The sequence below is a fragment of the Agelaius phoeniceus genome, chromosome 6 (assembly GCF_051311805.1).
Source record: "Agelaius phoeniceus isolate bAgePho1 chromosome 6, bAgePho1.hap1, whole genome shotgun sequence".
Classification (NCBI taxonomy): Eukaryota; Metazoa; Chordata; class Aves; order Passeriformes; family Icteridae; genus Agelaius; species Agelaius phoeniceus.
Genome location: NC_135270.1, coordinates 24,661,920 through 24,677,915, shown reverse-complemented (window position 1 = coordinate 24,677,915; position 15,996 = coordinate 24,661,920).

The following is a 15,996-nucleotide window of genomic DNA, read 5'->3' as shown; positions in this document are numbered from 1 at the left end:
CTTTGACTGACAGATTAAATGCTGGATTTTGCTGGAGATATCTTCTAGAATCTGTAGTGGAGTGCTCATCATCCTAGCAGTCAGAAATTGCTAATTTGTCATTAGGGAATCCACTTGGCAACAGTATGAACAAAACATCTGAAATAGTTTCAACATGATTATGTATGCCTGTGGGTTCTGGTTTTGTGTGGATGGCTCCCCAAGCCTCTTTCTTCCTTCACATTTGTTATGTGCCTTGTACCAATGAGATGTTGGAACATATGACTATAAAGAAAAGGTACTGGTTTTCTTTATTTTTCTTCCAGCTATATAAGGATAAAGGACACACAGTTCAGTTCCAATTGTTTAGTACCAATTATAGGACAAAATCTAAGGCCTTTCACACATGCATGTTTACTACAAATGTATTCTATGCTCACCAGCCTTGCACAGATGAGGAATATTGTTTCTTACAACAGAACTTCTCTGGATAGTGATAAATCACTAGATTAATTATCTCTAGATTTTCTGCATATGTTTCAGGGGACCATGTTTATTTTAGTTGACTGGACTGGAAATGCGAAGTATTTTTTTAGTAATTTTCCCCATAGGTCCAGTTTCTTCAAATTACATAAAAAATATTCAGAAAAAAAATCAGAAAACATACCAGTAACATTTTTTTGCTAAGCTTTGCTACTCCTTTCATAGTTTGAATTGGCTTTGGTTGTATCTGTCTCCAACACTTGCTTAGGTTCATATATAGAAGGGAGTCAAAGAAGTTTGATCCAGGCCAAGAAGATTTTTTTTTATAGTTTCTTATTTTAATGATGAGAGAATATTACATGTTTTCCCAGTTTGATGAGGAAAGGAACCCAAAAAGCAGGAGTGAAAACAAGACGAAGAACTTTTCTTTTTAAGTAGTAGTATTTTATGGGCCTCTTACACAAGCACAGATCTTGTTCTTCATATTCCAAACCATTTTATCCAAATTTAAAATCTTGTAGATTCGATATACACACATAGCCTTGGTCCTGAGCAGACAAGAGAGGTTACTGGGAAAATGAGTATTGGGCCCTGCGTTCCTAATTACTTATTTTTGAGTTATCATTCAGCCCAGCCCTGCAACTTCTCACAAATGTGTTCTTTTATGCAATGACACAAATCTTTTAAATTCTGGAAAATGCTGTCACCACATTTTCCCTCTTTAACAAACTTAAGACTTATCTAACTGGTAGCTGTAAGTTCAAGCTTGCATTTTTGCTTGTGCCTGCTGAACCCCTGTTCTGTGAAAGGACAGGACTGCAGAGCGGCAGTGCCTGTACTCTGCTGATGATTACCTGTATGGGAAAGAGTTTGGTTCTGGAGTGTCCAGCACTACACTATTGCCCTAGAATTCCCACATTCCAAACTTTGCTACTGCTGTTTCAGTTGGTGCTGATCAGTCTGTGTTTATCAAGCCTTGCAAGGAGAGTGCGATTGTTTTTAGTTAACCTACTCAGGGGTTTCTATGGAGCACACACCAGGGGCAAGTGCACTGCCACTCTTACCATAATGCAATTTAGAGGCTCTTTCTGTAAAAACCTGCTGTTATTTCATGTATGTCCTTGCTGCTGATAATCAGTGGATAAACAACTTTCATAATATGACTGCAATGCCCCCACCCCCACGCAGCAGCCTGACAGTTGACTTGCTGGTTAGCCACGGACTCGCAGCAGCCCTGGGCAGCCAATTTGCAGACTGCAGCCTGCCTTTCAGCATGGGCCCTGCCACTCACAGCATGTGCTTTCAAAGGGCTGGGCAGGTTCAGCACACAGCTCTGTGGAGATCTCAGACAGGTTTTGGAGCTTCTGTAGTACATTAGTAATTGCAAAGGGATGGGATTTGATCCTCTGTATTAGTGCAGTTCCAGAAAACAGTGCAGGACATTTTTGGAAAGTTAGTATTACTAATCATGTCATCCAAACTAATGGACTCTCATATTTCCACAGATGACATAACTCTAGAGTTTCTCTTTTTTTACCACCATCCACATTTGGTTTTTTTACACCATCCATGTCTTTTAGCACTACATTTCCTATTATGTTCCAAGACCTGTCTGCACCTCTCTATGCTGCTTCTCCAGTTTGCAAACCCCTCAGCTGAGGTTATACATAATTACAATAACCATGCTAGCCCCATATTGCTGCAGACTGAGCTGCATGCCAAACTGTCAGAGCTCTGTGCGATTGATGACTGCAGTCATTCTGCTTTTAGAGCCAGGAAGGAAAAATAAATAAATTATCTTGTAGTGCAACATAGACTGATTCTCAGAAATATTTTGCTCAGTCATATGGTATGGAAACTGGGAAGTGCTCTTTCTTGTTCTAGAGTTTTATATGCAAAACCCTGCGTAGATACCACTAAGCAACCTTGATGAGATTTTCAGGAAAAAAAATGTAATTAAAGGAAGGAATCCTTGAAGGTAGAGCCACTGACACAGATCAGGAGGATATCTAATGGGGTGTCCTCATTGCTTGCATACCCCAGCAGCACCAAGATCTTCAGCCTATGAACTGGCAACTCAGAAATCCTACACTTGAGCTCAGAGAAAGATTCAGATGAAATCAGTGAGTGAAAAGAGGAGAAAGTGAAACAAATGCAGTGTGAGGAGAGGAACTCAAGCTCTTTCATATTCACTTCTCCGTGAAAACTCAGGGCAGGCCCATGACAAGAATTCAGAAAGCAAAGGGATATTCACCCATATAAAATATTTATGTAAAACACCGTCTAAGATTGGAAGGGACCAGGCAAGAATAGGAGAGTATGAGGGTCCAGGAAGTGGAAAATTATATGCAAATATATTCAAGCACTTCAGACAAAGTAGCATGAGGTTCAAATAGATGGTCAAAACCAGAGGTATGAGCATACAGGTAATGGAATATAAAAGCATTCTTGAGTATGTTAAATGCATCTAGACCAAAGTAAACATTTGACAGTTAGTTGGGTCGAATATACTTTGAGGCATGAGCCTTACAGTGAGATCAAGGAAATACAGATCAGAAATAACAGAGCCACTTGGTTTAAATAGTAGTCTCTGTTCCTTTCTGGGCTGGCTCCAAATATCAAGAGTGACCACACATATCTCACCATGAGGGTTCCCCCCCAGTCCCTCCTTTTATCATTACTCCCTTCAGCCTTAAGAGAGATCTTTTATGCTCTTATTTTCTCACTGTCTTCTTCTTTCCATTTTGCATAGATCTTGTTTCCAAAATGTAGACCTGGGCTGCTTTTGGGCATGGAACTGATGACAAGAGCAATGTATTAAGCCTTTAGTCATTAAACAGTCTGGAGAATTCTGGGGAGCTTAGATATGAACTGAAACAGATTAAGAAAAAATCAGTTTGCCAGAAAGATTTTAGTGCGATGATGGATTACAAAGCATATAGGAAAGCCTATATTTAAATATGTAAACTTAGTGCATGATGAAATGCATGCTGCCTTGTCTATACAAGATTTCTCAAGCATATTTATTAGCATATATTAGCTAACAGGTGTTAGCCTCAAAATTTCTAGACAATCTAGGGGGTGATATGAGTCTGAAGCTCTAAGTACAGTATTAATTTGACTGCCTTTTTGGTTGGTTTTTTTTTTTTTTCCTTTGAGTGGTGGTGTTTGCTCTTGCAAGCAGGTTCTTCAAATATTCATTTCAATTTTGAGAATGTGTCCTACTCAGGGAAGCATCTTCTTCAATCCTGGTTATATTATAGTTATTTGTTAACAGTTTTGGGGGATCTCATGTTGATACTAAGGTTTTGGTAATAATAACCAGGTAAAATTGCACCAGGATACATTTATTCTGCATCTTTTATCTTACAGAATAAGATTTTTCTTTTGTCAATTTATTTTCCCTTCCTTTCCTGTCTTTTACCAAAGATTTCTCTTCTTTTACTAATAAACTGATTTAATGTACCCTTGAACCCTTCAATGGTTTGAATATTCATTTTGTTTGAATGTTTATCAAAGCCTGCATAAAAGCACTTCTGTGTTTGAGTAACCTTTTTGTCCATCTATGGCTACTGACTTGTGGTTTTATTAAAAGTCTCATGGTACTTCATGTTTTTCGTACTGAAAAAGAAAATATTTCTTGCTTTTATTGCAGAGAATAGGGTGTAGCTTAGAAATGGGAATTCAGTGGACAGAGAAAATATATTCCAAAAGTTATATGATTTTTAAATTAATCTCATGATCTATTGTGGTTAGGCTCTTGATTTTTGACTCTTTGGTGTTCTGGGCATTTTCCACCCTCTTCTCAATGAAAGAGCAGGTAGCCCAAAGCCACAGAGTTAGAGTTCCAACTCTGGAAAGATTTGGGATTTTTCTATAAGAATGGGATGATGATTCATTCTGTGCTCTCACAAGACAATCATGCATCTGCCCCTGTTTCAAAATCAGCAGCCCCGCCAGCTCGTCTCCATCGGCTTGAGAAAACAGGAAGCAGAACACCACAGGAAGCGGTGCACTCTTACACCCACCCCAAAAACTTAGCTGCTGAACCTATTGCAAAATGCTAACAGAAGGCTGCAGGGTACACTGAGAAAGAGACGAGAAATCTGCTGACCTTCGGGTGCCTGTGCAATTCCTGGCTCCAGTTTCTCAGGCCCACAGCCTAACTCAGTCACCAACATGTCCTGTGTCTCTCAGTGTACATCCCCTATTGCATATTGTTCTTACGCTGAACGCAAAGGCTTTTTCTTAATTATTTTGTTTCATCCCCCAAATCTGTAGAAAAATGCAGTAAGAAGCTTCTTGTCTGAAGGGCTGACAGACTGAAAGACCGAAATAGAGAAGGTGGAGAGGACTGTGTGTTGTTGGTCGTGATTAACTGTGTACTCATTTCCTTGGCAACATGGAAGAAACGGGTGTTTTTAGAGGAGAAATTTATCAGTATGTCTTGTGATTTGGATGTTTTTCATACTAAAAAAGTAAGATTATTTCTCACACCCATGGTTGCAGAGAACAGAGTGTGCCATAAGTTTTCAGAGACTAGAGGTGCTTTTTGCTTATGAAAGGAGGTGCAGGACAGAGTGCTCTCAAGTAGGAAACAATTCCTTGGATGTGCTGTGGGGTATGGAGTAGAACTAGGAAAGGCTGAAAAAGAAGAATAGGACATTCTACAACAAACAAAAGAGACAAAAGATATACAACATGCAAAAATATTTTAAGTTTGAGAGCCTTTTTTGTTATTTTTGAGTACTAAAATAATCTTGAAAATTTATTCTGCAAAGCCAAAGGGGGAAAAATGCAAGTTTATATGCTGGATGATGGGCAAGTAAAATTTTAGTACAGGATCAGACATTAAAAAAGCAGGATTTCTTAATTAGAGAAGTTGCTTCAAAAGTAGTCCAATAATAGGAAGGCAGGAAGGGGTCAAGAGTGGAATTTGATGTTAGCTATTTAGACTAGATCCAGGCATGTTATTTCTGTTAGATGTTTCAGTTGTCCAATAAATGCAGATTTGAGAATCTGGTCACGAATCCAAACTATTTCTAAATTCTTGTTAAATTCTGTGAATTTTTTTGGTCAATATTTAGAGTGCAATTGAATTTTGAATTACCTAGCTTTTATTTCCTTTTTTGTTTTGTTTTTGTTTTTTTCATTGTTGTTCTGTGTGGGGTTTGTTTGTTTTTATTTGTTTTTTTTTTTTTAATTCAGCCAGTAAAAGCCAATTATTCCTTTAACTTCAACCACATTGAGAAAAACAGTCAGATTCTTGAATCTAGTCTTCATCATTATTGGGAGTTGAAGAACATTAAGAGCTCTATTGCAAGAGTGATGAAAGTCCTATACAGACACTGAATGCAGAATCGAAGAGAATGTGTTCAGAACATTAAACAAATATTCCCAGGAAGGTGGCTTGGTTTTAATAAAGCAGCAAAAGTTCTATGTAGAATCTTCAAGTGAGCTTGCCTAGATGTGGATTTTAGAAAAGTATCTTATTCAGAATGGGTGAATGCTCTCTCTCTTTGTCACTAGCTCCTAAGTCTCTTCTTTCTCTGTCACAGTTCAATTGAACTTAATCTAGAACAAATGGAAATGCAGCTCTACTGAAATTAAATTGAATATTTTACCTCCTGCTTTACTATGGAGAGGCTTCATCCAGATTGCTTTGGAATGGAATTTGTAACACTTCCAGCACAGGTTAATTTTGAAAACACCAATCTGAGAGAAAAACTTCATTATACTTCCTTCTGAAGGAACTCATTCTATACAGATTGCTTCTGTTTTGCACAGTCATTCAGCAGGCAACGTCAGTTTGTCTTGTAACTTCCCTCATTGCATTAACTCTCTTAACAACACACACTTTGGAATTTTTCTAAAGATCACAACCATGGGTTTTTTCTTGCCATGAAATAAATTTTCATTTCAAATGCGCTCAGAGAATAGTAACATGAATATTTCCAAAATTAGCGTATCCATATTCTTCTCATTTTGATCTAAATATCTCTCTTCCTGCTAGTTATTCTGTCTGTTGGCTGTTTTCAAACTTCTAAAGATGTTATTAAAATCTTGATGTTTACTGGACAGAATTCTGCCATGCTGGTTGAGTATTTTCTCCAGAAAATTATGATAGTTACCATTTCTTTAGGTATCAGGCTAAGCAAAATGTAAGATTGATCCTGTTTGTTTCTATTACAATGTCCTAGTTCAAACACTTGTGGATTTTGCATGGAGAGTGTTGCAATTTTTTTTTTGGGGGGGGGGATCAAATCAGTATAATCAGTATATAGTTAAACTTCAAGATATGTCTTATCAGTGTGTATTCATACTAAAAAAAAAAAAACAAAACAAAACTCACTGGCTCACTAAAATTTGAGGTCAGCATTGGGAATATTATGCATGTCCTTAAGGTTGGAATTCTGGAATTCCTAGCCATATAAAGATGAAAAGTAGCCTATTCTGAGCAAGGAAGAGATTCTTATAATGTCTTTTACTGTGAAAATACATACTGGATTTCCACATGGAAACCAAACATTTAGAAAAAAACTATTCCAGCAGTTCCTCCTCATTTATTTTATTCAACTTCCACTACAACTCACTATTGGGTTTCAGCTTCTTTCTGAAGTTCTGATGATTTGTCCAAGACTGTTTTGTGCTTAGCATTTATTGAGATTTATTTTTTCCTTATGAGCTGTCCAAACTTCTGCAGATAGAAATTTAAGTCTGGGTGGAAAAATGACACATATTATTAATTGTCATTGCACTAAAACATAAAGCTAATGAAGATGATATGGGAAACCAGGGGGTTTCAGTCCTAAACTCTGTGTGCTTATTAGACTAGATCATGCTCTCTGAATTTTGTGCCTTATTAGTGGTCTAATATGCAGTATGAAAATAATCTGATATGTGAGGCAAAAAATAGAAGGAAAGTGGTGCATTTTATGCAAATAAACCCAGAAAGTGTTCAGGACTAGTGAGTTTTAAGTGCTTTGCAAACTGTCAGACTCCTGCCTTCAGACTTTTTCCATGTCTCTCACTGGGGAAAGCATTGATTTTATAGGATTTGACATCGCCCTTTGCAAGTCAAAAGCCAGGAAAGACATCCTCTGTGAACAAAAATTTGTGTTATATATATTGTGTTAAACTGCATCATGTGGGTGCAGATTGGAATATGAAAAGTAGTCTTTAAAATATGGACATGATAAGTGATTTGGAGAACAAAATCTGTCCTACAGGAGGCTACACTAGTTACATTTGATGGGATTTCAATCAATTACTTCTTACTGTCTTTTTCAGAGAGAACTTTTTCAAAGTTGCAAGATGCTGCTATCCCTCCTGCCTATGGCTCTGCCTGGGCAGTCTCTGAGCTGGCTCCTCTGGTTTTCCTTTCAGCTGTTGCTATCCAGCTGTTGCCTTAAGTAAAGCCCATAAATGCTTTGATTTATGGACCTCACTGAGAGGAAGAGGAAGTACCGTTTCTCCAGTAGCTCTCTGCTAACACACATTTCTTACTTCAAACCCTTCTGGGTTTTTATTTAAAAGTCACCCTGCACACTTCATCCTGTCCCTTCATTTGTTCTCTTAAATTCACTGGCAAGGTTTTTACTCTGTTTTTTTGGTATCTTTACTGTATTTTCACCAGTCAGCAACTTCTTTTAACTCCTCATTACCTAATTTTGCTAAGCTAGAACTCTTCAGATCTCCTTTTGCGAAATATGTTTCAGATTTATTTGGTTATTCCATTGTTTGCTTGTTTGTATTCATTGACAAAACTGAAAGACCAAAAAAATAGTTGGAACATGGAGAAAGAGAAAAACAAAAGGAAGGCTGAAAACTCAAAACACAATTTCATCACTTTCAGCATAACATATATTTTAGTCCATCAATTTATCAATTCAACCTTAAATCAAAGCATATTTTATCACATCAATTGAAGCATAATTTTGTTTAATTTCACTACTTACAGTTTCTACAGTGTGAAAGGCAGACAGTTTGTTCTTCTCTTACACACTTCAGACTTGGTTTTCCCAGTTCTTTAGCTCTATTGATTTCACCTGTGCTTGTTGGAACATTTAGACTACTCGATATTTTACCAATAAATAATATAATCTTCAGAGCTGAATATGATCCACAAAGAATTTTGTAGTATCAGATGTACTTTATTAGCTTTAACAAAATCAGTATCCAAAATATTCAAACTCTGTGTTTTCAATTACAGGGTTTCTACATGCCAATTCCATGCTGGGTCCACCAAATTTTCTTAGCTGGAGTAACTTCCTTATGTCAGGATTATGTGACACAGCTAGAGTGATGTACAGGACAGAGCTGACCTCAGAGAAAAAGAATATTTTTGTTTCCCTTCTTTGTGAAAATTTCTAGCAGTTCTAGACTTATTTAACATTCTGCTTGCCTCAGGTTTCAGTTATGCAGATGCCCACATTACTTTTTCCCTTTGAGCAGACAGCTTGAGTCTGAATCAGATGACAGAATGGTTGGACAAGGTTGCCTAAGGACAATGTCTGTTCTGCTCTGGACATTGCAAAAGAAGGGACCACAGCTGCCATAGACCTGCCTGGTAAACCCACCCTTACTTATTCTGTAGCACTCAGGACTGTAAGGTTTTTCTTTACTGCATAGAACTTCAGAAAATCAGGAAGAAGATTTTTCCTAAGGTAGGCTAAGAAACACTTGGAGGAGATCAAATCAGATATTCTATGGTTATTTCCATGCTTCCTGACTTAATTTTAATTATTATTTTCCACTGAAGAGTTAAAGATGGATTTTGGTTCATCACCTTCCAGAACCATTACTTTTGTTCTCTAGTCTTCAAAACTATGGCTCAATCTCTATTGTTATGTGCAATGAAGCTTCATTTAGGATTTGTATTTCCTGTGAACAAAAATAATTAAAGTTTGTACAAAGAGAAAAAATAATTAAAAAGAAAAAGGTTTTAAAGAGCAACCAAAGCATTTTTATTTGGCATTTTTTCTAGTTGATGATAAGCTTGACTGTCTCTCTCCCCCACCCATGCAAACACTGAGCTTTGTTTCTGTAGATCACAAATGGCATGATTTTGCATTTCTGCTTGCTGCTTTGGGTGAAGTAGAGCAGTGGGGCTTTGCAGAGAGGGACAGCTGGTGAAATGTTTCTTGCTTTCTTGATTCTTTCTTTCTCTTTCAAAGTGAGTTGTACTAATCCTTTTGGGAAGGACGAAGATGGTGCTTTTGCACAAATATTCTCAGCAACTATTCTTTACTTTGGCAATCTTGGAATTTCCCTGAAGGCTGTTGTTTCTTGCAAGTTCCCTGATACATTTTTTTCCTTCAGTTTATTTCCTAAGTCTCTGAGCCCCAACCAAACTTGGTCGCTGTCTTCCAGTGATATAGGGGAAAACTAACCTTTGACCCATCCAGACCCTTTGGAACACCAGGACTGTAATAAACTACAAAAAGATGTGGAGGTATGGCTGCTGCTTGCCTCTGGTAGATGGATTTTATCAAAAAAGGTAGTGCTGATTTGTATCACTCAGCCACACTAAGGTTATACAAAGAGCAGCAAAGCCCCAGGAGCATAACAGCCGGTCTGCTCATAACCTCAGACCTTTATCTCTCACAGCCAGCTTCCTTCCCACACCACAAGCACCACGTGTTATTTTACACTGAAGCAACACTCAGCAACTGGGGTCTATGTGCCCAAAGAATGGAACAGGAAAAGGAGGATGACATAAACATAAGATGGGTGGGCAGCGCATGGACTATCATGGAGCAATACTCTCACAAACCAGTGCCAATCTACTCCCTGCCACAGTATGTGAGCTTTGGAGAGCTCAAGAGGGGCTTTTCATCAGGAGTTGTTTGTTTTGTCCCAAGGTGTTGTCTTTACCTCTGGGTGATGAGAAGTGAATTTGACTAACAACTACTGAATGAGGTGAGAGAAAGCTGAAGGAATCGGAGGGTGATAACACCTGCTCCAGTCTGCCGGAAGGCACCCATGACTAAAACCAGTGTCCCCCCAGTCCCAGGGGACAATCTGTATTGCACCCAGATATATATGTGTTGCTGGCAGCAGCCCCTCTAAAGTTCCATTACTACATAGTCACATCACTCCACATGAATTGAAATATGTTGAACCCCACAAATAAGTAGGGAAACTATTTTACCCTTTTATGAAGTCTCTGTAACTCATCTCTATAGGGGGGAGAGAGGTGCATATTGGAGTTCAGCAGAGTGGGACCTTCTAAAGCCTTTGGCAAGGGATAAATCCCTGACTGCATAAGCCTGGAGAACAAAGAGAAAACAAAGGAAAATCTAAAGCCCATGGGTAAAGTTTTGTCTGAGTAAGAGTGTGTTGGTATTTACTATTAATCACCAACAAACAGGACAGATACTTGGCCATTGAGGTTTTCATGATCAATATGTTGCAGGAATCAGAATAGTATTTCTTACTCTTCACTTCCCTGATATACAGCATAAAGTGATAAACTGTCTATAAAGATGAGATGGGGTAGGCAAAAAAAAAAAAAACCTAAACCACCAGAGACAGCTGCACAGATCAGCAGCTGTGACACACACAGGAAATTTGGATGGAAAGAACCATTAGTGCATTGAGACCATCTCCTTGTCTGTTAGCAGGGCCAGCCCCCTTTTAGCAGACTTTGAAAAAGCAGCTCCTCCATGACACATGTGGGTGGCTTTAAGATTTTGTTCTTCTTAAATAGACTCAGGCAAAAGGCCTTTACAGATATCAGTCTCTGCCACACCTTTTCTAATTTGAACTTGCCTCCATCCTGCAACAGAAACAGGCCTATCCTTTGTATTTGAATGACCTGTCAAGCTTCCATTTTGCTCATTGTTATCCAGGCAATGACTGTTCCTATGTTGTTCTACAGCAGTTTCAATTGCATGACAAAATCCATCCTAGGATAGGCATGTGATGTCTAGGAACAGCTGGTTTGCAGCCCTTTCATTGAGTGATGGATGCGTGTCTTAATTGTTAGAGGAAATTAATAGCATGTACATGTCTCTTGGCCAAAATGCACATCTCCCATCCAGCCTCAAATGCTACAGTTTTGCTTTGCAGACCATCTGCTTATTCTCTCAGTCCCTTAGGAATGGAGAGTATTAAACAGTTGATAAACACAAGCTCAAATTTCAGAGACTTTGTGACAAGTCTGTACTTGGGCCATCCTGATTTCCTGCTCATAATATGATTGATTTCAAATTAATTTTGAGAGAAAAATCCAAAGTATATGTTGCATGCGTAACTGGATAAATTACATGGCAACTCAGAGGGGAAAAATATTCAATCCAAATTTAAAGCCTTTTATTTTACCCTATTATAAACTACCAAAGATACACAGTGGATGTTTTGTGAAGAGCTGCAGCTGGAAAACATCTAAATGCACTGGCAAAATCAGAGGTCTGAAGACTTGAGTGGCTCTTAAGCCCAGTCTGTCATCTTCTCCATATTGTTAGACATAGAAACCATGTGTTTTCTGTCCAAGTCCCACAGCAAACCATGTGGAAAACAAAGAGCTATAAATAACTCCTCCCCAAAATGAAAGATGATTAATCTGCTGCTTCGTCTTTACCCGTCTTTGTATTAAAGCCAGATGATGTGGCCATCACTGTGCTCTTTCCTTGACCACCTCTGCTACTACTTTGGTGCTCTCTTTCAGTCTTCAAATACTTGCAGAAATGTCACTTTAGCTAACAGTAACCTCTGAATTACGTTCCTGGAAAGGCAGATTTCATGAAAGAAAATGAAATAGCAAATGCTGACACAGGACAACATGCTCCACTGTTTAGAGTCTGGTTTGTAATCTAGGATATTGAGTTAATTTTCTGACTCCTTGACTCATTATCTGGCCACTTGCACCCTCTATGCCTTTATTTTCCCTCTTGGTCAACCAAGGCACATGTTTAGTGCCTTATTTGAAGTAAAACATTGTGTCTAAAAAATTAAGTGTTTTGAGATCTGTCAATTAAAAAAAAAAAAAAAGCAGCAATACCAGCGCTAAATGGTCTTACCAAAATGAAAAGTCAGCTGAAACTGTGCTATAAACCTTAAAATCCGTGCAAGTCCAGGAAAAAAAAAAGTCCAATGAAAGACTTCATCCCTCTGTCCTAGCTACCATTTACCCTTTATCAGGTATGGAGTATAAATCACCCACTTGGTCTTAAATCTGCCCAACATTTAATGGAAATGCAGTGGCAAAAGTGGTGTAAACTTTACTTAGCTAATGATTGCAAAGAGATTGCAGTTCAACAGCCAGTGATATTTCAGCACAGTTCTATAAACATTTGTATAACAGTGGTACAACAGGATGTTCTCTCAATAGAATTGGGATGGATATGTTTGAAACTATGAAATACATAAAGCACATGATAGGGAAGTTTATGCAGAGTTTTATGGTCTGTTTTTAACTAGACACTTAGTAATGACTATGCAAGTATTTTTAATTTTGTTCTGGTTTAGTGTGTTATAAGCCAAACAATGGCAGCTGAATTGAGCAAGAAAGATGATTTCATTTGCTGTTGAAAAAAAAAATTTTTCACATGACCTAAGTCACACAGTTAATGTAATTCAGTAGAATATTTTTTGATTTATCTTCTTTTCTCGCCAATAATTTCTTTTATAGGTTCTGTCATTCACATTTTGCATTTGATTTCCAACTAAGTTACAATATTTTTTCTTGCACAGGTATAATTTCAGCCAGATACTGTTCTCACCTACTTCTACAATAATAGGAACAATAACAATTTTGTAATGCCTTAAAAGTCAGTGATTTGTGTTGGCTACATAATGTCATAATTCCAGGCTAGTTGGTTATTTTGATTTCATTATGCATTTTGATAATCTTAGGGTGAGTCATAGTTAGTGGGGAAGACTCAGCGAATGAAGAACTGAAATTTCTATTGCTTTTCCATATTTTCTTTTAGAGTACAACTTTGTTTGTTTGTTGGTTGGAAAATAAGGATTTGGAAGACAACAGCAGAGGAATAGGATTCTGGTGAAAGAAATTAAAACTTTCTTTTCATTTTTAAATTAAATTCATTAATTTGTGAATTTTCCTAGATTTTTCTAACTGATGTTGTAGTTTAAAATTGAATTTCTGCAAGACATCAACAGGTATTTCATCCTGGTACATTTTTTGTATAGTAAAAGTCTGGAAGTTTCCCTTAAATACTCTGGCAACTCTGTGTAGGGCCTGTGTATTACTTTAAAGTAGAAAAGTTAAATCTCACTGGGCTATGAAAATATGTCTTTGAAAAGTATTTATCTGCACATAAAACTTTTAAATGCTTATGACTTTATACACAGAAAATTTTGATCATCATGAAATTTTTGGACAGTTAACTAATGATCTCTTCCTTTTCTTATGTTTTGCCAGGCCTCTCAGGCTTCCCCTTTGACATAACTTACTCTTGTTCCCTGCCTATTTTTAATATTTTGGTAACTTCTTGTCTTTGGTCATCAGTATCTCCTCCTGCTCCTTCTTGTCTTTTTTTTTATGTCCTTCTTGTGTCTTTCTATGATGTCTAAAGCTACCAATATATCCTGTTCCATGCACCTCTTTCCAGACACAGCATCGTTTTCTCTCTTCCACACCATGTTCTTGGGAACTCTGTTACAGGGCTAAAAAGGCAAACCATAGTTCAGCTCCATCTACAGGCTTGTAAATAAATCTTGTTGCAACTAAGTACCCTAACAAAATATTTTTGTAGTCCAACTAAGCCCTCTGTGTGGGAGGTCAGCTTTTCAAACGCATGGTGGTTCATTTGAAAAACTCCCTTGGGGCTCTGACCTTGTAAGCAAATCTCTTAGAAACTGGTACCAAATGGCTTTTCATGATGAGCTGTCCAGAGAGTGTCTGCTCAGCAAGGGTATCTTTTCACAGGCCAGAATCAAATCTTGGTTGTATCTGTACATGGATTTTATCCCACCCAAAGGAGGAGAACTCAGAGTGCTTCATCTCAAGTGCCAGTGCAGGAGGAGCTAGGACAAAAATCAGTGACTCCATTTTGACACAGGCAGGAAACAATGAGAGGGAGGGGGCCTTGTTTCCACAACATAAATAACATTTTTGTGACTCCCCTATCATGATTCAGCAGCTCTGATGTCAATTTACAGTAACAAAGGAGACGGGAGATGGTCTATGCGGGAAGGAGTGTCGACAAAAGCATCTTGTACAACTTCCTCCGGGCTCCTCAGCTGTGTTATCAGGGGTGGGCAGCTGTGTAGGACAAGCCCAGCATTAGGGGAGCAAAGCCCCAGACTGCTGAGAAGAGGCCTGTGGTATTAGCAAGAAATGAGGGTGGTAGATAAACTTTCAAACTCAGGATCTGTGATCTTTGTGGGGCCACTGGCTCTGCCAACCAGCAGATGTATTTCCATGGTGTAAATAAATGCCTGACCTGGGAAAAAACACAGTGTTCAGAGCATAGCCCATTTCTGATAGCGCAAAATTGGTGATGCTCAGAAACATGGGATGAGCCTAAAAATGTCATAGCTGGTTAAAACATTTTTAGATACTTGAAATATTAATTTTGGGCTCTTATTTTTGCGTTCATTTTTTTTTTCAATTTTGTCAGTTTTGTGTTTCAAAATTTTTCAAGCTGCCTAATTAAAAACTTCTGAAACAAAGAGAGACTGAGATTCCATAGGACCTCTTGCTATGTCAAGAGGTTTGGTTTCTGAAAACACAAAACAAAGATGAAATACAAAACACCTAGTATGAGGTTGTGTGTTGAAAAGGGATTTGGCAGTACTGTGTCTCATAACTCTCCTCAGCTATCTTTATCACTATTGTATCTGATACCACCTCTATACAACTAAGACCAGTTTTACAGACCTTATCTTTGACATGCTATGCCTTCATGCCAATTTTCTCCTCCTAAGGTTTACTTTGTGTTGGACTCTCACAATCTTTCTTGCCCCAAAGTGCTTGTTTCCTTCTTCTATCAGACCTGTTGATTCCTTGCTAAATTGACTCATGCTTGGACATTTCTATCTTTGATCCTAGCACCAGGAAACCCTTGCTGTGTACTGGATTGCTCATCTTGATGTTGCATGTAGTTGTTCTGTTTAACCAAAACATCAAGTTTCCTCAGATTACTGGTAACATGTTCTTATGAATGTTAGTTGTGATTCAGTGACAATTCCCTTTGCTATTCTTCTTCTGAATCCTGCTCCGTAATATCTGCCACTAAGTTCCAGTCTTGCCTGTGACACTCCCACTATTACTTCAGTCCTGGGCTTCTTTGTCAACCAGAAAAGAAAAAAAAAGGGCTTCCCCCACCTACTTTGAGTACCTCAGATGAACTTAGCTATCAATTGCACTTTTTTTAGTGCCAGCTTTATACAACTTCTGTCACCTTAGACAAACAGAAATGGAAAAACCCTGATCTCACAGTTTTCTTCCGTCTTTGAGAACTTAATTTCATAATGTAGCATGTCAGACTGAAACACAGCAGGAGATGTTCTCCTTGGTCTTCTTACAGAGCTATTCATAGCAGCCTGCAAACCTGAGTAGTTCTG